The 26,648-nt window shown below is 39.9% G+C and overlaps 1 long non-coding RNA gene across 1 annotated transcript; it reads right to left on the bottom strand.

The window, feature by feature from the left end:
• Positions 1-1,905: 1,905 nt before the first annotated feature.
• Positions 1,906-25,469, bottom strand: LOC137848506 (uncharacterized). Its single transcript, XR_011091396.1, has 3 exons — positions 24,481-25,469; positions 22,337-22,535; positions 1,906-4,126 (listed from the first exon to the last, which is right to left on the bottom strand). It is a non-coding gene; the product is annotated as an uncharacterized lncRNA (long non-coding RNA).
• Positions 25,470-26,648: the final 1,179 nt, after the last annotated feature.

The following is a 26,648-nucleotide window of genomic DNA, read 5'->3' as shown; positions in this document are numbered from 1 at the left end:
CATGCTTACTTGAAAAAACTTCAAGTGAATGTGTATTGACCACAAAAATCAGGCCATTACTCTGAAAGAGACAAGTTACATTTTACCTCAATATCTCTGAGAATAAAAGGCTATATAGATTTTGGCAAGCAGAGCCAGATATTTGTGAGTGTCTCTTTAAATCTTGCTTAATAGATAAATGACACTTGAAAGTACGTTTTATTGCAGTTGGCATTTTACCTAAGGTCATAACAAGTTGCTTCTCTAGTAAAATGTCTTTTTTTCCTAACCACAAGGATATAACTCAGACTCTTGGATTTATAAAAATAAAAATAAAAACAAAAATAAAATTAAAATGTTTAAGTGTTAAAGCAGCCCTCTGGGAATAAAAGTAGGATTTCCCATCCAAGAGAAAGCAGTCACTTCAGTGTGCTGAACTGGCAGGACACCAAGGCCTGTAGTACTTCCTACAGACAACTTTCCAACACAACCCTTGAAAGAAAAACTCACTTTTTCACCCATTGAGGTCATCTATGATAACAGCAAACTATAAACAAAAGGAAAACAAAACAAAGGAAGTCTCTTTGCAATGACATGAGCTGGTACACTATTAACTGGGAAAGAATGAAAATAAAAAGGCAGCATATAAGCAGATACAGGCTCTCTGCCGTGCAGAACCTTGCACCCACATTTTCACAGCATGATGCATTCAGCTCCAGAATTGTTTCCCATTGAGCTCTCTGTGAACAGTGTCCAGGAGGAAGGGGCTCTTTGTTTTCAATAAGGGGAGCAGAATCTGGCCCTCTGTAAAACTGTTTAGATCCAAGGATTTGTCTGCAAGCAGAAAATCACCTTAGCTTTTAGCCAGTTGCCATCTGGCAGTTCATTTAGACCAGGGCTCCCTGTGATCAAAATGAAACATTCAGTCTCAGCCTGCTTTAGCAATTGCTTGCTGTATCTTACAGCTGTTGCGCTTTTTGGGTTCTTGTTAGGCTTTTGGTTTTCCTGTGTAAACTTGTATCAAAACAGTGCCAGTGATTAGCAAGCTGCAGTACCTGCAGAGTGGCACATACACCCGACATGCAACAAACTCTTCCTGCATGTATGCGTTACACCTTTTGTTCAGCTCACTTACTTGAAGCTTTAAGTTCTGCCCAGGAATTTGTGCACTCTGAACTGCAGCATACACTTTCAGGGAACTCCTTCCTACTGTATGCATGCATCTTTACAAGTGTGGCCAACATAACAAAGGTAATTAGGAAATGAAGCCAACTGGGTTTTAGGCACCTGGCCAACACCAGCACTGTTGAAATCCCAGTAGGTGTTTATCTACAACCTGCAGCTCCTAAACACCTTTGTAATCTGTCACTATTTGTGCCAAAGAGAATATTTTGCTGAAACACTGCAAATACACTGGTTTGGTTCATAAAGTTAATGTACACATAGGGTTTTATACCCACTGGGGAGCTGCAGGAGTTCAGGCATCACAAAGCTATCCCCACTGTCTGGCCCAGGAGATAAGGGGGCAGGTTCCAAAAATTTTGCCTAAAAGCATGAAGGCAGGCACAGGCAGCGAAACCTATGGCAGCACGCATCCATGCTCTACTGCTGTGAAGTCCAGGAATCCTGTTCCAGGTAAAATCCAAATTTCATGCAAGCAAATTTTCTAAGAAAATACATTGAAGATGTGTGTCGGGCACACAGGTTCAACAACAAAGCACTTTGTCCCCTTTCTGAATCCCTTGCAGGCAGTTGTGGGGACAGTGCATATAGTCTTGGCTGCTGATTGGCACCAGGCAAACCAAGAGCTTGTCCAGCTTGTGTTCAGACAAATTGCCACATGAAAGGAAGCAGATGAGCTGCTAGCATCCTGGCCTTTTGTGATATAGATGAGGAAAGGAGGTCTTCTAGCATACTTCCCCTTACCCTGCAAAAGCCAAATGCATGTTCCCCATGCCTTCATAACAGATAACTAGTAGCCAAGCAATTCTAGAATAAAATTACAAATCCCAGATTGTTTCAAACCATCAGTGAACCTGTCCTTGCCACTACTGCCCCAATAAGAAAATGCTTAACCACCTATAAAGCACAAGCTGAAAACACAGTCTCTCTCATTAACATTTTTGATGTGATGCCCATTTGGAGTCAGGAGAATGCTGTATAATTCTCCAGACGAAGGAGAAACCACAATCATTTGACTTAGAATGTTTCCTTCTTCCCGTAGCTCTTGTGTACATTTCTTAGCTCATATCCCTAAAAAGTTTTTGTTTTTGTTTTCAATACCTACATTCCCCTTTACCTACCTACCCTCCTCATCACGTAATGTTTTTCCTTTCTTAACTTCCCCTCTGGAGGATGGTGCCAAGAATGCACTCCCTGCAGAATTCATAAAGACTTTTATTTTCATTTTAGGTTTTTAAAATCTTCTATGGCTGTACATTCCAGTCATATACATTCTTTACACCCCTTCATTATTTATACTGAGTCCCAGTTATTACTGAACATTTCTTTTATTCCCTGCCATAGACTCATGTACTTTTGATTTCTGTGGAAAAAATGAGTGAGGTCTTCAGAGCAGTTGCACTTGATGGTCCAGATTGCTCCTGTTTTCTTCCAAAATCACCCTGCAGTTTTGTCTTTTGGTCTTTTACTGCTGGATCTTCACTTCGTTATGGTGTTTTTTATGCACCATGGTATGGGAGAACATCTGGTGTAGAAATTCATCTTCTGAAGATCACCTCTGAAGACAGCAGTCCTGATTCAGTACTCCATGTGGTTCCATTTTGCCCCAGGATGCTACAGTCTGACCAGCAATTCTGAAAACCTTTTTTCCTGATGGCTGAAATATTATCCATGCTTTACCTTTAACTTACAGTAAGTCTTGGTAAGGAATTTCCAAAGCCATTAATAAAGAAGAAGCCTTAAATGGGTTTCTACAAGCACAGAGAATCTCACGTTCTTAATGTCTTCAAAATTTACCGATCACTGATAAAAAAATAAAGCTAATATCAAAGTTATGTCTGAAAAGGTATTCTCTAAAACAGGCAAGTTGAGGTGTATATGTTTGTCTTGGTCAATGAAATGCTGTACTTTTGTAATTCAGCCCATACTTCACTTTGGGGATGGGAGGACATGGGTGGTTAGAGTGATGGAGGAGCACACCACTCCATGTTGGGGTGCTGGCTCCAAAAAACTTTGCAGATACTGATTCTGCAGTTTTCTACAGTCTCTCTCCCAAGATCCCTGTGTTTTCCAGTGCTGCTGAAGGAGCTGAAAGGATTGTGTCACCATGGGCAGAAGTAAATTTCCAGAGAAGGGTCAGCCATGGGAAATGAGAAGTTTTGATGAGAAACTTGAGAAGTGGAGTACTAAATGACCTTCTGTAAGAAGTTTTAAAACTTTTTAAAACATACAGTTATTCACTAGAATACATAAACATATACACATACAAATATAGATATAGATATATATTTTTGACACTGTCTATATGGGAAATCCGTCTTCCCATATATACCTGTCCAATCTCCACCCTGTATCCCTCTCTCCACCACTGTCTATCTGAGCAAACAGCATTCTCACGCTGTATCACCTCCCAGATTTACCCAGCAGCACAGCGCAGATTTATGTAGGTATCACCCCAGGGACAGCCTATGCCACAATGGTTACTCTGCAGTAGCCATGTAGGAGAGGATCCAGATCCCTCTGTACATTATACATTATACCTCACATTCCTCCTCCCATTATGGAGCAGTGCTGGCCTGTCACCATGCACCACAGAGCAGGAGTTTGCTTGGACCAAACCCGTGAAGCATCCAGCAGACATCGCCCCAATGGCAGGAGAGGGCTCACAGGATGCAGCTCCAATGATGTGGAGGGCACTGGCTGATGATGCCTTGGGATTTTCTTGCACTGAGGGCAGTTTTCCAGCAAGAGGGGCACAGAGCCAAACCTCATGGTGCAGAGGACTCTGCCGAGGACTCAGTAGGAAGGGAGGTCCTCCCCCAGACCTCTGGGCAAGACGTACAGTCTGTCCTCTGGCACCAGGAAAGGAAAGACGAAGGCACCCCATCTCCCACTCTGACGTTCATGGTTTAATTTCAATGTTTGTGTGTTCCAGGTGATTGTTATTCCCCCCAGTGTTTGTAGCCTTAAAAAAAAAAAAAAAAAAAAAAATCAACTTGAGAAATACTAAGTTAATTATTGTGGTTATTCAACATGCCTCAGAAGGGAACCACAGTCCCATCACTCTAGTTCTTCTGGCTGCAAGTCTGTTCCCTCAGCTGCTTTGAATTTTCAGATGGTCTTAGCCAATTATGAAGATATAAAATGATGCAAGGACTGTAAACTCTTTTTACAGAGAAATGAAGTGAAATGCTTGTTTCTTCTACAGAAGAAGCAAACAAAAGTTTGGGCACTTGCTTTACACTGAACAAATAAATGAGGTACAGTGCATCAAGCCTTACTATATTTGAAATGTGTCTTTATAAGGTGTAAGCATGAGATTGTAAACTGACTTCCCTTGCTAAAATTCCCAAGTAAGAATTTTATGTGGCTTGTTATTAAATGTTTAGTCTGTATAAGATGAAGGAAGAACTGAGTCCTCCCAGATTCTAAAAGTGACATGTAAAATGGATGAATCAGTTTATTTCTCATGCGTCCTGAAGTGATCAAAGAGCACCAAAAATGAAAGAAAAATCAGAACAGAATCATTTAGGATAATGCTATAAACCACCCTTCAATTCATTACAGTAACCTTCCATAGTATGCACATGAGGAAAATGCCATGGTCTTCTTGCAGTCATACCTGTCAGATACTGCAATTAGCATTATTAGTGTCTCCACACAAGCTGCCACAGAAAAAGTCCAGTTGTCTTTCTGTGTAGAAAAGCCAATTATTATTTAATATTCTGCTTAGACTTGAACCCCAATAAGTAAGAGGGCCTGCTTTTCCACATCATTACGGTTGGCTCAAATACAGTGCTTTTGTACTCCATCAGAGCCTGGTTTGGCAGGTTTAAAATAAAATAGAGCAAAATGTGCTTGCCTAATGTGCTTTTTCTCTGATTTTTTTCATTAGCTTGGGTGGCCACTTGTCAGTAGGAGGCAGCAGGAATAATAGTTTGGTTTGTTGGGAGCGCATTGTTTATAAAATGTTCTGAATTAGAAACACATCTACAGATTTGGATGGACATGATTACAAACTAGAATGCATGTAAAAATGTTACCCCAAAGGGCATGTTTGTCATTTGTATTGAGACTGGTTTTGTCCTTTACCACATGAGTTAAGACAGGGTTTTAAGTTCTGGAATTACACTCATCAGCTCCACAGCACATGGAATGAGAAAGCCAGCAGTAGTAACACTGTACTTGGCTAATAAGCTATAGGATGAAGTAGTAGAATATCACCTGAACAGAAAAAATACATTCCTTCTCACCAGCCTTTGTGTTCCTTCTTCTGTCAATAGGTCACAGCCTGGTGTGATCAAGCAACTGTGATAAGCCTGTGCTTTACTGATATAAGTATGAACAAAGAAAGAGATGTCAGGAAACTCATGTGAGTTTCCTACAAAAATCAGCCTTCTTTTTTTTAGATCTATACAGTTTTAAATATTAGAACGGCTTTTTCAATATAACTGAGTGATGACCATTGGGTGGATGGGAGCGACACTCCCAGCTGGCTTTCCTGCTGCACTCCCAGTGCTACCAGCACTGCCGGTCCAAACCACAGCGCTTAGATCAGGTGTTCTGCAGCTGCTCCTTCAGCTGTCTGGCAAAACCTCACCCATGAAGAGGCACAGATCCCACCTGTGCCACCACATATCCTGTGCCCTTCTTGGGCTTCTCACTGCCAGCCCTGAGTAGATCCAATGTAGAAAGCAGGTGTAAGTGCCCAATGTAAATTTGTTTTTAGATCAGCCAAGTGCCCAGGCAGATAACACCCTCCTTGAAAAACAGCTTTCCACATTCTCTAGAAGAAAATATCTTAAAGTTTGTTTTGAGATAGTATTTCAACAACATTCTGCTGAAATGAAATGAGAAATGTAGGCATGTATATGCATATATTTTTTCTTCTTTTTCCTTCCTCAGAGCAAATAAATCAAAGCCCCAGTTCTACCTAACACTTTTATTTCTGCAGTACAGTTGGCAAAGAAAAGAACAAATAAGGCCTCCCTACAGTTATTTGTACATTTTTTAAATGACCTCCCACGTGTAATTTATAATATTCATGAAAATTACCCTGACATTTTCCTATTCATTTATTAAACCCCAGGAGACCATTACAGCTTCTAGCCACTCACACAGAAAGTCACACCATTTCTCACACATTCCAAGTGGAGCCAAAAGATGCTGGCAACCCATCAACTACAGAGCAAGCCTGTGAGCATATTTCTTCCAAAATGTGTTTTTCTTACATTAAGATGGTGTGAAGATTTCTAATTCTTGCAGAGAAACAAAAACAGTCTGTAAAAATCCAGCAACTTGGTAATACTTCAGCATTCTGATCAGAGTCAAAATGAAAACAAAGAAAGGAAGCTAAGTAACAGCAACAGCACCTGCTGTCCGAGGTCCCCAGCAGTTATACAATCAAAAGGAATAAGCAGATCCCATCCCAAGCAATAATTTTCAAAGCAGACCATTGAGAAATGAAAAAGAAATACGGTATGCATGAAAGGCACCTGTCTGGCATCAGCAACAGAACTGTAAGAAAGCAACAGGCAAATGCTTGTGTTTCAGTGAAACACAGGAAATGCAAAACAAATATAAAAATACTGTCATTGACAGATGGGTGAGAGTTACAAACCTAAGAGAAACTAGAAAACAAGGGCTGCACAACTAGTACACAGATAGATATAAATCAAGAAACATATTTTGACACTACCAAACAAGACACAAAGGAGGGTGACAAAGATTTCTTCCAAGCATCGCAGATACCTCAGGTCTCTGTCAAAAGCTTGCAAGAAAATTTGCCTTTTGTCAGTATTTTTTTCTTTTCTGCTCTTCCTGCTCAACAATACTAGTGACAGTAAATTGAAGGAGGAGAATAGAAATTATTGGGCACAATATATTCATTTTGAAGCAAGGAGATTATGCTGTTCAACAATCTTCTTGTCAAAACAGCCAAGAATGGAACCTGATAAATAAAAATTATCATTTTGCCCTTAAATATGGTCCTTCCACATCTTTGCAGGGAGTGGGACACCGTGAATTATGTCTGGTATATTTTACTCTGTATTTATTCCTGACCTTTCATTTTACTACTTACTAGGGACTGTTTTTCTTAGGGTCCTGTTGCAAATGTATCTGGATGTACAGCTCAGTGAAAAGAAGAATTACCAGTGGGTTTTACCTGCCTGTACTCAAGCTTTCCTTCTTCTTTTGGCTTTGGCTGGGAAGGATCTTGTGGCTTAAGTGACCAATCTTTCACACAGAAAGGTCACTTGCATGAGGGACAGCAAGCAAAGTGCAAAGCAATTTTTTTGCCGAAGGGTTCAGGAGTCTTCAGGCTGGCTGGAACACCAGCACAAGCTGGACCCCAGGAATAAGGTAGGTGGGTGCTAGGACTTGTCTGTGTGTTGCTGGCAGTGGTCAGTGCTCAATGATCTTAGCAGGAAATATGGAGACTATGAAATGGAATATGTACTGTGCTTGTCAGAACCACGGTGCTTAGCACACAAAAACCTCTTAAAATCACTAAAGTGCCTCAAAACTTCTTCATAAACCAGCACAAGAATAGAGTACTGTGTTCCCAACATTATGGATGGAAAAACCTCACAGAACAAAGTCCCAGCCCTTATCACAATTGCTTCCTGGTAGGAAGCAAGGCTAAACAGAGCCCAAGGCCAATCGAAGCCTGCTTGGAAACCTTGTCTCTTGTTGCTCTAGGTATCAAAATAGGAAGTAAACAGCTTAGGAACAGTGCTGAGAATGGTTTGGAGGAAGTACAGTTTCCTCTCCATGCACTTGCTAAATTTGCTTATCTTTCATGCTCTCAGCATCCCCCCTTTACTCACTGCAGTCAGCAAATGCTGCAGAGGCCTTGCAGAAATGACCTAGAAAAATAACATTTATACAGAAATCTACTGACAACTCACATCTCTGAGAAGCTTTGCAGTGCTCTGCCTGAGAACAAGGGCTTGGAGAGTGCTGATTTAGTGGGAACAGCAGCATATCACAGCCCTCAGACCTTCTCTGTCCAAAGTCCAAGATCTGCACCAAAGACACACCTCAGCTAGGAGGTGATCTTACACCTTAGCTGAAGATGCAACCTGGGTCTGATTTTCACCCTATTTATACATGTATGGTTGTAAGTCATATGTATGGATGGATATAAATTTATGGTGGTAATGAATGGTATAAATTTATACATGTATGGCTAAAACCCTTTGAAGTACTTTATTTGCATCATTTAATGGCTTTCATTTAGCTTTCTTTGGATTTTGCAAAAACAACAAAAAACACACACACAAAAAAAAAAAACTTTATATGAGCACTAATACCTGGGCCATCTATGAAAGATAATGCTTTGATATATGAAGATATTTTTTCTGAACATACAGATGAAGGATACCTGATCTTTTAACAAGAGATATGAAGATCTTATTGTCTTAGGTGAGGGCTCTGAGGAAAGATTGGAAAACAGTAAACCTAATTATGAAAGAGATGTAAGGGCTATACACGTCACCAAGGCTTTGACCTTGTGGAGAGCAAATCAGAACTGACATCATTGTGTCACCAGTATCAGGATCCAAGTGAACCAAGTTAGTACTGGTAAATTATGAGTTGTTGCTGTTGTTGTTGTTTTACACAGTTACAGGATCTTTCTTCTTCAAACACATTGTCCTTTCTCCCCAGGAGAAATTTTGCCAACCTGCTCAACCCGTCAGGTTACGTAAAACATATTTAAACTATCCTTTCTATGCTACCATTAAACTTCCTATTCTCTTTCTCCCCCACATTTTGTGACACTGTCAATACAACTCTAAACTGACACAGGGATGTCCCAGTTCAGTTGATGTTTCCATTTAACTGATAGTAACAAAGTGCATGTAAGATTTGGCCTCAGAGCTAAGAATCTGTAACTTTCCTAAGTCTTAACAAGGAACACCAAATGTAACAACAAAATGAACTGTAAATATACATTAGTATTAAGAAGATTAAGTCCATTACTTAGTGTAGAGGAAAAGATACAAACAGTTAAGGCTAGAAAATCTGAAGATTTTAACCATATTTTCTCAAGCTGATGGCAAACATAATTCACATTCTTCATGGGATAATAGAAATTAGGTTAGAGTAAGGAGCAAACGTATGACTTTTGAATGAACTGACTTGATGAAATTCACATCAAGTAGAGCAGTGGTTCAGCTGCAGAGCTGCTAACTGCTCTCACTGAAAACACCTGATGAGGTTCCCAAAAACTGGAAAAAGCAGAAATAGGGTACTTTTACAGGGAGGAAAGAAGAAAAAGAAGAAAAGAGAAACCAGTCAGCTTCGTTCCAGCTACTAAAATATACAAGGAAAATAAACAACTGTTTCCGAGGTAAGTAGGCAATAAATTACAGACAACAAGGAATTGTTGAGAACAAATCACATGAAACCACTCCAGCTTTCTTTATGACAATAACAGGCATTGTGGGTGGAGAGAAACCGCAAATGTCATTTATGTTGATTTACACAGAACAGTGACAAAACCCTTACTAGGCTTTCTCAGAAGTTAACCAAAGAAAAATTTTCTAGATGAATCAACAATGAAGTGGGTGCTTAACTGGTAGAAACCAGAGCAGGTAGGTCTCTGTTTGTTTTGTTTTGTTTTTACTACAAGGAAGAATCTAGCAGGAATCTCAGCCACTATGCCCTAAGTGGGGACCAATTTGACATTTTCATGAGTGATTTGGTTAGTGGGATATAATTCATCATTGCTAATAAATTGGCACCGGCTGGGAGGAGTGGTGGGACATGCTGGCTGAGAGCCCTACGGAATTGCCATAGGTAACAGCAGAAGGGAAAAGGGGATTGCTTGGCCCAGAGAAAAGGAAGCACAGCTGAAAAGTGGTATTTGCCTGCGAATATGTGATATGTAAAAGCAAAGCAGAAGGGCAGAGCCTGTTACCCAGGCCTGTATGCCCTCTAAAACCTGGGCTAATAGGCCTACATTTCATCAAGGGAGATGCCAGCAATGCCTTGGTGTGAAGCAGTTTAGAGGAGTGTCTATGTGCAATTGATCCTAGTTGAGGGTCAGGGCTAGAAAAACACTCGTCTCCTTCCTAGCATGGCATTTTTTTCTGATTTTAATTGCAATGGAACATTAGCATGGGCTTTAAAAAGGAAGGTAGAACCTGAGATGAATGTGGGGACATCTACCGATATTTTGCTTGGACCGTTACCATCATGAGACGGTAACATCTCCATTTCTATTTCTATTTCTATTCCAAAACAAAATTAGGTGTTTGAAAAAAAGCAAAAGGGAGGGGAGGGGGAGAGAAGGTTGGATTTCAAGCAGGCCTAGAGTTTACGCGGCCTAGAGTTTGCATGTGAGTAGTTTTATGAAGATTCACAAAGGCATTTTCATATCCCATCACTTTTTGCCTTCATCAAGTGAGAGAACATTACATAGTTAGAATGAAAATCGAGACACTCAGAAAAACTAAGTTAAAGACACAAAACTTTAATCACATTTGTTTTTCATTTTCTTCAAAAGCTCATGACTAGTCTTTCATGTGTGTTGAGTATATATTTTTAATTCTTTAATTTTATTTATTGGACAAGATTCTGTTCTGGACAAAAATACTATATCAAAACTCTCCTGGATGCTGCTACAAGACACCTAGAGAGTTTTAATGCAATACATGGAATATGTAGAATTGTAGCCGTGTCAAGGGTTTTAGAAAATATGATCAAGAATTTGTAAACATTTGTATTAGCTTTTCATCACCATCACACTCACAGATTTTAAGATCAAATTTAACACTGGGAACCACTAAAGATTTACAGAGCACTTTATACCTGAGGAATCGATGAACAAGAAAACAAAATCCTTCGAAAAAGAATAAAATATGAACTACAACCATCTTAATATCTGAGGGTGGGAAGGACAGACAGTGCCATCGTCTTGGTCCATTTTTTTAAGGAAACAGACTAAAACAGGTCAAAGACTACAAAGAACACTAAAAATAAATAAATAAATAGATAGATAGATAAAAATTTCAGAATACCAGGCTTTTGAGAAAGTTCTGGCATATTGAAGAGGCAGAGGCTGAATAACTTAGTGGAATACAGTCTATTAAACCCTTGTTAGCTAAATACCATATTTCAAACACACATATCTCTAAAGACCTGATGGAAATATAAGCTTGTTATTTGTAAGGGGGTGTGGTGGTGTTATTCTCTGGGCCTCCTAGCCTGACCCTTCCTTCTGTAAACTTGCTTGGGCAATAAACTGGGCTCAGGGTGTGTTTGGGGCAGAGAAATACAAGGGCTAAAGGGGCATGCACTGCCCAAATACAGCTGGTATGCAAATAAAACTAATAGTCAATCATCTCACCCCACGAACAGGGGACAGCCCAGAGCCCCTTTTACTCTCCCATGCTGTAGCAGGCTGCATGACTGGATCTTCCCCTTCTGTAGGGATGCCTCTTGAGGTTACTCCTAAAGGTCAAGAGATTCCTGACCTGCAATAGATACTTGGTAACTAATAGCTAGTCAGTTGAAACTCAGCAAGTAAGTTGCTGAGCATGCTGAAATTTTGTGAACTTAGCTAAGTGACATAAAAGATGGATTGTGCATATAATCCTTTAGCCATAAAACATTAAGTCTGGGATTGGGATAGGATCTGGTCGTCTAGATTCTTTGGGGTTTGGACAGGTACTCCATTCTGAACCTCGTTACATGATATGAGGCCTGATGTTTTCAGTCTGACCCTGTACTTTGTGCAGTAAATAATCAAGTGGCCTCACCTTCGCAAAACTTGTAAATGTCCCATTTACCACTTGAACTTTGTTAAATTGCTGCCTCATCCATGACTAAAACCTGCTAAATCACTGTTTTCATCCATAAATATATTGCTGCTTCTCTGTTATGAGCAAAGTGCATGATCCCTCTTGGGACAGGGGGACGCTCACATTCTTGTCTAGATCCAGTTAGGGATGAGGGCATGATAAGCACCCAGACAGCTCTTCCAGAGCCTGGAGCTTTCCATCCAGCAGAGATTAAAGAGACACGAGAGGTGAGAAATCAGTTTTCAGTGGGGAGAAATAGCAGAACAAATCTTTGGTTTTCTTCCTGAACACATAGTTCATCATAATAATGATGAGAAAGTAAAGGAGCAGAGGCTTGGATGCCCCCAGATAATGACACATCAGGAAATAAGAGTATTTGGCAGTCGAGGTGTGCATCCTAAATGGATATATGCAATGATGTGCTGCCAGTATTTTGACAGCATTACCACACACCCTCCCTCCCCGTACTGCTGCCCTGGCCATTCAATCCTACAGAGCATTTCTTCTCCAGGCATGACCATGTCTGAAGGAAGAGAAAGAAGCATCTTGCATGGCTCATATACAAGATATTTAATAACAGGCATGTGAGTGTTTTCTTCTCAAAAAGCTTCAAATTATCTTGGTTTTATCCCACTGTAGTAAAAAAGGAAAAAAAAAAAAAAAAAAAAAAAAAAAAAGTTGAAATATTTAAGATGAAAAGGGTTAAAAGACAGAAAAACTATTTCCTGCCAAGCTTTAATTTCAAGTCCATTGAGTCAAGACATTCTGACCTCACTGTTTAAATTTCAGATTTACTTGGCCAGCCCTTGGGCTTTTGGACTGGAAGTGCTTACCCTGTGCAAGCAGACCTCTGTACAGCCTTTCCCAAAGTTGCAATAGCAAAATCACTTTGGGAACCTGACTTTGAGCTGGATCAATGCTTAATGTCAGGGTCAAGGTTGAGTGTGCATGCAAGCAGTTCTTTAAAAATGCTATTTTCTTGCAGTCTAAGCCCATGGTGAGTGGGCTCTGTGGTCTTCTGTTGAAGGTTATCTTACTCTGATTTATTTGCAATTCTTTTATATGCAAGGGAAGTTCTGAAAGAAATGTGCACTTTGCCATGAAAGTCGCAAACTTGTGCTGGAATCCACACATCATTTCAGTATTTTAGCTGAATAAGTTTTCACCATGCATCATATGGCTTCGTGATAATAAAGCAACTTTTACTACAGAATGGAAATTGCCCCAGGGCAAAGTAAAATAGGTTATATTTGTATTATGTAAAGTGTTTTGTGATGTGAGAAAATATATACACACGTTTTTTAAAAGGAGAGAAAAACTCTTTTAGTTCATGTTTGGAAGTTTGGATTAAGTGCCAAGCTTTGATTGAAGGGCGAGCTTAATTTGAACACCTGAACCAACAACGGGTATTTCAAAATTCATCCATACATATTGCATTGCTTTTATTTGAAAGTTCAGAAAATAATGGTGGTAAGAATTTAAGTAGCATGTTAAATCTTCAGCCAGTCTTTCCACTCAATATATTTGTTAAAATAATGTGCTGAAGCAGCAGGAATTTATTATTGGGCTTTTTCACACAAGACACACCTTGAATTTTTCCATTCTAAATCTTTTAACAGATGCACAAACTGGTGAAGTGTTTCACAGTAAAAGCTTCATATATGACATGAGTTCAAATAGCAACATAAAGGAGATATGAATCATCAGCTATTGAACTGTATCTTAATTAGTTTCAGATTTTCATTCTACCATTTTCAGGTGTTTTTGAAGTCAACAGTCCTATAAAGCAAAATCTGCAACAGACATTAGGCTATCAAGAAAAGTCAGTTATCATTTGCTTATAACTGGAGTAAGTTTCTGGTTTATATTTTTAAAAATAGCTGTTTAAAGTATCACTTTTACAAATTCAAAACACCGATAAGCCAAAGAGTTTGCATACATCATTTTAAGATAATGTCCCACTGCAGCCAGCCTTGCATTTACCAGCAAACTGGCTGAAGCAGTGTCAGAGGCACGGTAACCTCCATTACTGTATCACAGGCAGTAACTGCACGTGAAGATGCCTAGATTGTCTGAACAGATGAAGTCAGACAACAGTGCAAACATCCTGAAAAACAGACTTACTAGGACATATAGCACCTTTGCCTTAGGAGATTTGCACACAAAACACTGCAACAGATGAACATGAATCAGACTCTTGTCTTGTAAATACACACAGTGCAGCATGGACAGCGCTGCCCTCTCCTCTTGGCACAGGTTGCATGTTTGGATATCACCTCTGGCAAAATGCAGCTAACGTGAGAGCTGCTGAATTGGATTAGACGACATTTTCTCTTTCCCCATTTGTTGCAGAATGGTACATTTACTTCTTGCCCATGGGCCCGTTGCCTGACACCACTACATCCACACTGCCACCTTCTCCACAGAGACAAACCATCTGCATAAACTTTGGCTTTAAATAAATGCCATTATGTTACACAAAGAAATGTTTAATCTGTCATAAGGTTAAATTAAAATTCAAAAGTTTAAGGTTGTTTCCTTTGTTTTTATCTTTGTTTGTTTGTTCTTATATTCTCTGCATACATATTTATAATCCTGCCTTTCCTTCAGAAGCATCTAATCACTTATTCTTGGACAAAACACTTATAGTATGACACTGATGCAGTGCCTATAGAGATCAGCATCCAGGATCAAATCTGAAAAAGGCAAAGCCCTGTCAAGCTTGCAGAATTCTAGTAATAAGTTCTGGCTTTTAAGTTATGCCTAATGTCTTTTGTTTTCATCTCAGAAGTAAGGGTTATAAAAGAGTACAAAAGCTGTCTGTAAGGTTACTGAATCAGAAGTCTTTGCCCACTGAGATCAGACAGCTGTTGAATCAGGAAAGCCAAAAGTAGCTCACAATTTTATAAGAAGGTTTGCAATTTTCAGAGCCTGCTGTGTTATACCTAGTTAGCTGGGCTGCATGGTGTAGGTCATGAGATTTCATCAATTTCCTACCCAGCCTGTGGGTCAGTGAAAGAATCACCAGCTTAAAACTTTTATTAATAAATTGTATTTCTATGGTGTTTTGCTTCACAGAAGAGTTACTTTGGGGAAGGAATAAAGAGTCTTTTGATAAGGAAATAATCCACACAGGCAACCAAAAAAAAAAAAAAAAAAAAAAAAGAGAGAAAGAATTTCACTACATATTGCAGTATTTACGTGTGTTTCTGGAAGCAAATCACATTTTGTTTCCCAGCAGGCTACGTATTGCTGGGCAGACTCCACTGCCTGTGGGCAAACTGGAAACATTCTGGCCAGTTCAAGGCAGTTTGCCATTTCACTCTACTCACTTTTTGGAAAAGAGAAACCAAATGTGAGAAATTGTCCTGGTTCTTAGCTGGTATGGTTTTGGATTTAGGATAAGAATAATGCTGATAAGATGGATGTTTTAGTTGTTGCAGAGCAGCACCTACACCATGTCAATGACTTTTCTGCTTCTTGTGCATCCAAGCCAGCAAGAAGGCTGGGGGTGCACCAGATCTGTGAGGGGACAGAACCAGGAGAGCTGGCCCAGGCTGGACAAAGGGATGTCCTACACCATATGGCATCATGCCGAACAACAAAACTGGGGGATTTGTACTGGGGGGTGCTGCTGCTCTGGGACAGGCTGGGCATCAGTGAGCAGGTGGCAATCAATTGCCTTGTGCACCACTTGCTTTGTATATTCTTTCATGATTATTATTGTTGCTATTTTCCCTTCTTTTTCTGTCCTATTAAACAGTCTTTATTGCAACCCATGTGTTTTACCGTTTTTCTGATTCACTCCCCCATCCCACTGTGGGGAAGTGAGCGAACAGCTGTGCAGTGCCGAGCTGCCTGCTGGGTTAAACCACAACAGAAATGTAGAACAATGTCTGCACTCAAGCAAGATTAACCCTGCTCACTTTTGTGTTTTAACCTTGTCAAAGAATCTCTGCCTGAGCAATTGAAGTTTTGATAAGGACTTACAGCTGCAGGAGTTGTTTAGAAGATGAAAACCACTTGGAGGATTTTATAACAAGAATAATTAGGCACTGAGCTCAGCATTTGTAAAAACAAAACAAAATTGTTGCTGCATTACTGCGGTTAAAAATCCCCAAGATGTAGAACTTGTGGAAAGTTTCTTCCATACTTTTAATTAAAGCAATCATTTGGAAAAGAAAATCAGTCACAAGATTTGGTAGCACTGAGAGCAGGTGAAGTTTGTATAGGACGCTCCATGAATAAATGGACTATCATCAAGAAGACGGGATACTCTAGAATATAGGTATATCCAAAACAACTCAAGAAACCTGGAAATATGATACATTTTTTATCTATTTTAACATCTTAGAAAACCAATGGAAGGACAAATGCAAGTGATATTTGTTGAAACTCTAAATAATACAGGAGAAGAAAATCTGTGGCAGGAAAATAGTTGTGAGTACAACAGAATTTGCAAGTGAGTAAATGAAAAATGGCACACTTTTATTGCAGTTAGGTTTAAATATCAATATGCTTTGTCTGGGTGGGTGGAAGAAGTAGGTCTGCAAGTATTTGTTTTTATTATCATATAATCTTAGAATCGTTCAGGTTGGAAAAGACCTCTAAGATCGTCTAGTCCAACCTTTAACCTAGTACCAACAAGTCCGCCACTAAACCATGCTACTCAGTTCTTCATCTACACATTCCTTGAAGACCTCCAGGGATGGTGACTCAACCACTTCTATGGGCAGCCTATTCCAATGCTGCACAACACTTTCAGGAAAGAAATTTCTCCAAATATCCAACCTAAACCTGCCCTGACACAACTTGAGACCATTTCCCCATGTCTTATCACTTGGTGCTTGGGAGGAGAGCCTGATCCCCACCATTCTATAACCTTCTTTAAGGTAAGTGTACAGCACTATAAGGTCTTCCTTCACTTCCCTCAGCCATTCCTCCTAATATAATTTTTTATTACCATAAAAATGTGCACACTGCCCTAAAGCAAGACAGATAAGTTGCAAGTCCAATAGTCTACAAAATATGTGGCAACTGGGAACAGCAAACACTAAGGAAATGACCAGAACATCTAGAAGTGCATATGACTTCATGATTAAATGATATGGGGAGATTAAATGCATAGAATGAGCATTTTTAGGGACAGCAAACACAGTCAAAGATTTTTTTATAGCCAGCTTTTGCTAACACCTGTCACAGGTCAGCTTTTAGCCACTGTGCAAGACTACCTGCTTGGAAATCAGTTATGGCTTCTTTTCTGTTTTCCCTAGTGAACAGCTTTCCTTTTCCTAGATGTTACAAAAATTTGGCCTTTTCATAAAATTGCTCCCAAGTAAGTTAGCAGCCCACTTCCTACTTTCAAAAACATGACTTGCTACTTAGGAATGTAAATTACTTTGCATCGTGATCTTTGAGAAACATAGGTCAATCCAAAGAGTGAGAGAATGATCTTCCTTGTTCTCAATTGCCCAGAGGTCTAAGGGTGGGCAACCTCCGCCCCCACAAGCAGAACATGCTTGGCTGAAGGCACAGGGTAGCAAATGAGTGCAGGTCATGTTGAGTTGAATGCGTTTCATTTACACATAGCTTGGGCACGCCCTCCACCAGCCTGATGGAGAGGCTGGATGCCAAGACTAATGATAGGGCATTTCAACACCTTTCAAAAGAGAGCATTTGTTTGTTAAGGGCATTTTTTGCTACTTTATTTTGTGCTTGTAGGCAATATACACGCAAAGGCCTGACTTGTCAGACACTCTTGGAAGAGGCACCAACATGGCACAAAAGAAGAAAGTAAAGCCTCTTCCAAAATGTCTTTAAAAGTTTTTGTCAAAGGTTTTAACACAGAGATGAAAATAGATTATTGCAGCACTGACATAGTTAGATTTACTTCTCTGCAATTTAACTGTTTTTAAAGACAAACATTTTTATGAGGTAGATATATCAAAGCACATGAAATAAATAACCACATCACAGGAGTATGGTAAATTACGTACAGTAAGTTTCAAACAATACAGTAAATTATTAAGCTAGTAGTGCGATACCCATCAGGAGAGGTTGGTGTTGGTCTGAATCCACAGTGATATTTATCAGCCTCTATGGATATGTTTCAAACTTACTATTATGCAAGTGCTGCCCTGAGAAGACTCAGGGAGGTCAGACACATTCTCATCACCTTGCAAACAGTGTTAGAGAAGGGCCCAAGGAGATTTAGTTCCCAGAGAAAGACATTAGACATGAAAAGAACAATAAAGAACACTTACTGACCCAAGTGCTTCACAAGCACTTGGTTGCCTGCTCTTCTCCCTACCACAAGCTTTGTTTTTATTCTCTAGGCAGAGACGTCTGATACCCTTCAGTTTGGCCTGCTTGTTCTTATCCAGGTGCAAAATCATTGCTAAAGAGGGGCAGATACACAGGCAAATCACATAGCATTTCCTAAGCTTCTCACTCAGGAACAGTTTTGTCCCATATTATATAAGTTCTTTAAGGTAATAACTACCCTGGAACATCGTATCTCTAGAGGCAAAAGATTAAAAGAATATTTCACAGAGTTGTTGAGCATCATATAATGTTCAAATTACCAAACCCAATTTTAAAAGTTCATAACCAGTAAAAACCACATTAAATTAAATAATTGTTGCTGGACTAGTTCAAAGAAAACATAAACAAACAATGAAGTTACCAATAGTTACTCTAAAACAAAATCCACATTCCCACTTTGCTCTTTCGTATATTTGGGGGCTGCCAAATGGCTTATTTACTTTTACTAGATAGTGCTTAAAACAGTAAATCACAAACTTAGTTATGCAGCCTAATAAAGGGAAATAAAAGAACTATGAGTTGCAAAATGTTTGATTATCTACAACTGTAGTATTCGTATTTTGGCAATGAACAACAATCAGAAATATCAGAGTGTCTTCAGTGATGACAGTTGTTTGGAGCCCAAAATTTTAAATTCAGGTATTTATGAATCAACAGAAGTAGACTAATCATAAAGACAATAAAGCAATTATGAAAATTTGCCAAAAGACTACATGATAGTAAAATGTAATTCAATTAAATGAACTAAGATGCATTTTCATATTCAAATCTCTTAGGCTAAAGAAAAGACTCAAAGGCATAATTAGATACGATGGTAATTGCTTAAAATCTCACCAGTGCACCCTATTAAACAGCTAATAATACCTTTTAGTGCTCCTTCACAGAAAACCTGTTTTAGATCTAACACTAGGATTAAAAAGATAATGTCATATAACAATCAATCCCCAAGGCTATGGAGTATTCCTATTAACAGGTGTAGCTGAGCATTTTTACATTGTAAAAGTTGGATTAAAATACCTGTATCCAAAGAGATAACTAGAATAACATTACAAATTGGGACAGGAGTAGTGTTGCTTATGCTAGATTTGTTGCACACCAAAATTAGCTTTGTTGAATAAAGGTTAGAATTTTAATTATTTCAGTATTCAGTAAAACATATTTTTCCCATCAAGATCATATCATGGAATCATAGAATGATATACTATCCTGAGCTGGGAGGGAACCACAAGGATCATCAAATCTAATTCCTGGCTTCACACAGAACTGCCCAAAAAACAAACCATAAGTCTAACACACCGTGAACACTGTCAGGCTGGGGGCCATAACCATGTCCCTGGGCAGCCTGTCCCAGTGCCCGACCACCCTCTGAGTGCAGAACCTTTCCCTGATACCCAGCCTGACCCTCCCCTGTCCCAGCTCCATGCCGTTCTCTCAGGTCCTGTCGCTGTCCCCAGAGAGCAGAGCTCAGCGCCTGCCCCTCCGCTCCCCTCATGAGGGAGCTGCAGGCCACTGTGAGGCCCTCAGCCTGGTCTTCTTTGGGCTGTACAATCCCAGGGACCTCAACCACTGCTCACATCTTGCCTTCTAGACCCTTCAACATCTTCATAGCTCTCCCTTGGGTGCTAATTGTTGTATGTCTTTCTTACACTGTGGTGCCCAAAATCACACACAGGCCACACCAGTGCAGAACAGAGCAAGTCCATCCCTTCCCTCGACCAGCTAGCAATGCTGTGCCTGATTCACCCGAAGCTGCCAGAGCACACTGCTGGCTCAAATGCAGCTCGCTGTTGACCAAAACCCACAGATCCCTTTCTGTGGGCTCTCCAGCCTCTCAACCCCCAGTCTGCATATATAGCCAATGTTGTCCCTTCCCAGGAGCAGAATCCAGCATTTGCTTTTGTTGAACTTCGTGTAGTCAGTGACTGCAGTTTTCTTCTCTTTACTTCAGGGTTCTTCTATCTTCCCTTCATATGTAGGAAGCCTGTGTTCTTCCTTTGTTAAGTAAGTCTCAAGTTAACTATCATAACCATAATTAGTATACCTTACATAGGCAAAAAATTCTGCTGGAAAAGTCTAACTGCCCAGAAAATTTTGAAAATATAATGCTAAAGATGATGGCTTCTGACTAGTAGCATCTCCTACGGTTGCTTCAGAAAATATGTGGTTTTGTACATTTCTTTGCATTAGTGGCTGAATAATAACTCCTATTTAGAAACAAACAAACAAACAAAAAACATTGATGCAATATTTGTAAAAAGAAAAGTTATCTATGCATATATTTAGAGTTTCAAGTTTCTTAAAAATAAATAAATAAATAAATCTGCAATTTTCACTCTTTGTTTGCGAAACTACTCACTTTTAAGTTGGTTCTTTTTCTGAATGAGAATTATCTCTTAGAGTTTGCATGGCTGATTAAAAGCCTGATTAATTTATTTATTTATTTATGAATGTCCTATACATACTTACTTCTTTCAACTCAAACATTAGCAAACATTATGAATTATAAACATGGCACCAAACTTGCTGATTTCTGTGAAAGTAAGGAAAGATCCTCAAATACTAAGCTTCATTATTTCAGTACTAGCAATAAATTCCTGATTGCAGCCTTCCTAGGAGAGTTATAAATATTTTTTGTCAGTGTCCAGTTCTACCATTTGCAACGTGACGTGACATTCATTGTAGTATCAAAAGTTCAAATCACAATATCCTCTTAGGAAGCTTTAACTCCACTCTTAGACTGAATTAGGATATCTGTTAAGGATCAAATGTAGATCAGTAGTTGCTCATTTCCCCACTGACTATTTACTAACCTGATTGTCTGGATGACACACAGAAACAATGGAACATACAACTTGCAGAAGACAATTGCAGTCATTCAGAAAGGAAAACAGAAACAAATGGCACTGTTGTTTGCTTGTTCAAAATATTTTATGGTTAAAGCAAGCAAGTACATCCCTGCACGCACAAGGAACAGATTGATGGGAAGAAGATGTGATGCCATTGAAGCCCAGCAAGGGGATTGTAACACTAATTCCCAGTGCTCTGTGTGGGGCTGCACAGATACGACTAGCTGCTAAGAAGTGCCATGTAATCCTGGGAGAGGTGTTCAAGTCCTGGGTGCTCATTTAAACACTGATGCTAGCATATACATGTGATGCTAGCAGCAGTATTCATGAGATGGATTCTATATGTGATATCAGGTTCATTCACAAACTCAGAACATGTCCACTTCTCCCTCATATGTAAAGCCAATATATTACAAGACTCATCTATTAACTAATTCCCATCAGTTGTAAATCATTGTGCAAAACATGACATAAAACTTATTGAGTATGAGGTACCACTCCTCCCTTCAATTTAAATACGAATTAGGCCTGAAGTTGAGTTTAAATATTCAGTTTCAGATTTTTATATTGTTCTCAGAGTCATTGTTTTCTAAACATGGAATTTTAAAGAAATCGCTAAAGTATGTTGTGAAAGGAGATCAGAAGCATGCAACCAAGTGTGAGAACTGGGATGGGATAATTTTAATGAAAATCATACTTTTCTATCATTGTTACTTAGAGGAAAAACTGAAAGGACATAAAATTAATCCTTTTTTTGCCAAAATTAAGCAATGAAACATCCTAGGGGAATCTTCAGAGGAAGAATATCCAAGCAGAGAAGCAAAGTATATTTGGGGTTCTCTTACCATATGTGAAGCTGTCATATAAAGTTTTATGAGCCCTTTTTGAAAAGCTATAAGGAAGTCTTTGTTAAGTGTACTGGAGATAATCTGAGCTCTTGAAAGTGCTTTTTAAGTGCAGTGAACATTAGTGCCCTCCATGCTAGTGTGAGTTTTATAGAAATACAAATATATTTTCCTAGAAATACTACAGATACATTTTCTCTTTTATAAATAAAATATTTCTTCACATGTAAATGGGACCATGACACTCTTAAGAACTGTATATATATTTTCAGCCTCTAATAAGGGTAAACAGTATCTTAATGGAACGATTGGCTGTCATGTTGTGAAGGAAAAGTGTAGAAGGTCTTACCATTTATAAAGCTTTTCTGGATACTTAGGCTTCTCAGCTCTTGAGGGAACAAGTTGGAATTCCTGCAGCTCTTAAGTTCTCTCCTCCCAAGTTTGTTTGTTATCTCCTGCTAAATTCGGTCCTTAACAAGGTTTGAAACAGATTAAAATCCCTCTCAGCTTGCAGTCTCTCGGAAGGTTAGGAGTTCATGAGTTCACCGCTATTGAAAAAAAAAAGAAAAAAAAAAAAAAAAAAAAAAGATACAGAGCTTTCTGACAACTTTCTTTTTTCATAAATAAATAAATAAAGAGTTAAAAAGCAAAGAGAGCACAGGGATGTGCATTATTGAGGCTGAGGCCTCTCAGTCTGCCAAACCAGCATCTATATAAAGATCTTCTACTCTTCTTTTGTATGTTCTTCTCTGGTTAACCTTCCCAGGTCATGGCTAGATAGGGAAAAAAATAGGCAGGTGCAAGGAAAAGACACTTTAATTAGCCACTGCCCTCTGCAAGTGGGGTCACAAAAATGATGAACTTAGCATCCACCAGTAAAATCCTTTGGTAAGAAGACAAGTCATAAACACACACCAAGCTTCCTCCTCCCTTCTTTGAGTTTCTAGTCCCAACCACATCTCTCCCACAGCAACCTCCATGAGTGCTGTCCTGGCAGGGTCAACCCTGAGTCACCCTCAAGCCTGCAGGTCTTTGGGATAGCCTAAGTATCAGATACAGGAAATAGTAAGAGACAAGTGGGGATGTTCACACTATACTTGTCTCTACTAGGGAGTGATCTGGTAAAGGTGCTGGGGCTGAGGACCCAGCATCCATACATCAGGGGCAACCTCTCCGAGTAAGCCTATTCTCAGTGCTTCTGGGAACAGGTGCAGCCTTTCCTTCTAACCAGGAGATGCAATACAAAGTAAATCACAGAACAATAAACAGTTGGATCTGGAAGGCACTACCCTGCAAGATATTAACCACCCCTACCGGCAAGAAGGATGGATGAAATGTACCCTTACTTCTGACAGTAACTCTCGAAGAATGGAGTAACGTTTTGGCAATTCTCAGCATAGCATAGGGTGGCATTCAGGAGAGAAATGGAATGCTTCACAGAAATTAAACATATCAAAGGTGGACTTGAATAGCACTGTTGCCCAAAGAGATTTAAGATCTCCCTCCTTGGAGATCTTCAAAAGCCACCTGAACATGGTCCTGGACAACATGCTCTGGGTGTCCCTGCTTGATCAGGTTGGACCAGGTGGGCCCAGAAGTCCCTTCCAACCTCAGCCATGCTGTAAGTCTGTGACTTTGAAAACGAGATTGCAAATGGAAAGTGAAATCAAAAACACCAAAAAGAGATGCCATGCAGAAAGGCTGGGACTGCTCCAGATCAAAAAGGAACAGCAATTCCGGGGTCTGGACCTTGTTGCTGGACCCTGTTCAACAGTGACTGAAAAAATATTTGGGGTGGGACCCCACCTTCACTCCAGTGTTCCCTGAAAGAGGCCATCTCAGGTTTGCCAGAGTGGTTTGAAACAGTGAGGTGAGACTAAGAGCCTGTGATGCCACAGAAGGTCCAGAGGGGAAAGAAGGGACAAGAAGAACAGCATTACACAATTACACTTTTTATATATCCACAGTGCCCAAACCACACCATGCTTTAAAGGAGGATGACCTTCCAGGAGGTAAGGTAAACAAGGCATGAGCTTTAAAGGATGCCAATTTGCTTCACAAACATCTTCAGGCCTTAAAAGCAGACCGTTCTACAGCCTTTGGGCAGAAGTTTGACTACTGCAAAACAGCAAAACAGCTGAAATGAATTTAATCGAAAGTAAACAAAACCACAAACCTAAGCATTCAAAATAAATACTGAGGGCATAAAATAAGTCTTTGCCAATAATCCAGCGTCTGTTTAGATGACATTCTAGGGCTGCTGTTATTTTAAAGTGAAAGTTTTAACAATATACAGTGATATAATCCAAGCACTGCAATAAGCTCTGCCTTAATTAGGAGCTCCAAGCTTCCCCATCCCAAAGGAGAAAAAAAGGTCACGTTACCCTTGAACAGAGGAGAGAAGCAGAGGAAGACCTTCTGGACAAGGGAATTTGCTCTTTCTATCATAGGATGCAGAGGATGTATGTATAGCTCTTTTTCCCTTCAAAATACCTTGGTGATTTGAATGGAGATGTCCTTTCAGGGATACCATTTCCTAGTGCGCGATCTTTGATATTTCTGTGCAATTCATAGATGTCTCCCAGCTTTCTGCAGTGTGCTTCTTCCCTAGGAATTACCTGTAGGAACAACACATCTGCCTTAACCATTCAGCCTGAAACTTCCAAGCCACATTCCTGCACTCTTGCCCCAGAGCCTCCTTTCACTATTTTCCTTGTCTTGCAGCCACAGGCAGTGTGCAAGGGCTCAGAGCTGCATTTGTGCTCCCCAGCAGACTGATCCTCTGTGTGGGGGGTGAAAGAACTCCACAGTGAAAGAGCTGAAAACAGGGGACAATTTTTGCTTTTTTTTTTTTTTAAAAAAAAAAGAAATAGGCAATCCCCTGTGACACATTCTGCTTCTTGGGCATCTAATCCAAGAACAAACTGTTCTGGAGCAAATGACTAAAACCTTGACAAAAGCAGTCTCTGCACCCAGTGGACAATTACTATGGTGTTATAACCAATATCCCTTCATACTCCCATTACTTTCCCAGTCTCATCATCAGGCAGAGAAATGTGTTCACCCGTTCCCAAGGATATCAAGGGTGACAGTGATTTCCTCCACACAACATTTTGGAGTGATGCAGGAAAGCAGAACTATAAGTTAGGTGTCTGTGGGTCCTGTCTCAGGTCAGCCACTCTTTAAATAAAAATTTTGATTGATGCACAAGAAGAATTTCATGATGTTTTGTTGCCACATTTTCAAAATGGGGGAATATTTGCAGAGGCTGATAGGACAGACAACTCTTCCAACCATCTGACTCAGTTTGACAGTGTAAATGAAAAAAAATAATGAGAGGCAAAGATTTTTAACAGATAAAGCCTACACACGCACTTATCCCTTTTCTTCTCTGAGAGACGTCACAGTGATTTTATGATGCTGCTAAGGAAAACCTTTGGCTTGTATTCGTTTGGAAACAGAAATTCTTTGCATATCATAGTCATTAACTAGCCTGGCTAAGAATTACTCAATGTTAACCGTGACCTACATGGATTGGAAGCAATTATCCCTTGATACTAAGAGCTTTTTCATTCAATAATGAAAAAAAAAAAAAAAAAAAAAAAGTAGTTATTTTTCACCCTGGGCCACATGTGAAAAAAAAGAAATAACAACAAACCAATACAAAACCAAAAAAAAAAAAAAGTTTTCCGAACCAGCCTAAATGCAAAAACGGATGTTTACCCTAAAAACAATTTGTTTAAACTGATGCAACATCACTCCTCATAATATATTTGGATCTATTTCAACAATTGTTGGAGAAAAACAGTGAGTCCGGGACCTCAGAGTGCCTAAGGGCTGCCGTGGCAAGCTTGCGCCATCCCATTGCCGTGCTCGGAAAGCGCTGTGCCACTGGTATGAGGTACATCTGTGAAGCTGGGGGCTGAGCACACAAGATTGGCCTTGGCTGCAGCCCTTGCTGCCCCAGCACAGTGCAGATGTGCACCCTTCTCCCCTTGTAGTAAAGGCTTGAGCCGCAGCCAGCAGTAGGGAGTTCCCCTCTTCAAGGGGAATCATTCACAGCGTCTCTCTGGTCTAGTTAAAGGAGCAAGGAATCCAGGCTTTAAGTATCTCCATGTAAGAGATTAACACTACGAGAGCTCATTTTGCAGGAATAGAAGTTTCAAACGGCAGTTTTAAGTAACGAGTCAAGGTGCAGTATGAGGAAAGAGCTGCTACTCACTTCTTTCCAAAAAGTGCTTATTCATATCCTCATGCCAAACTGCCCAAAGCACATCTCTTGGGGGCTTTAAAATGAACATTTTTTGCTCCACCAACTGAAAGTGATAAAAGTTTCCCATGGCTTAAATATGTAATAAGAGCACAGCACAGAGGATTTCTGGTAAGAAACTGCGTTCTGCTTTCCGGCTCAAACCACAGGATCTCGTTCTGAGCTAAGGACGTCAGTAAGGCTCACTGGATGGCAGGTGTCACCCACCAGGGCTGGTGGGAAGGACACCAAAGGGTCAGTCCTGCGAGAGGGCAGAGGGGCACATGAGTACTCACTGCTGGGCCTGCAACCACGGGCAGGGTTGTAGAAGTGCTGCGGCTTGGTTTGTTGAACCAAGGATTTGAGCTTTTTTTTTCTAGCCAAGATCAAGCAAGGATTTTTGCCCATTTGT

The sequence above is a fragment of the Anas acuta genome, chromosome Z, assembly GCF_963932015.1.
Source record: "Anas acuta chromosome Z, bAnaAcu1.1, whole genome shotgun sequence".
Lineage (NCBI taxonomy): Eukaryota > Metazoa > Chordata > Aves > Anseriformes > Anatidae > Anas > Anas acuta.
The sequence above is the reverse complement of the archived record's forward strand: the minus strand, read 5'-3'. Positions and strand labels throughout refer to the sequence as shown.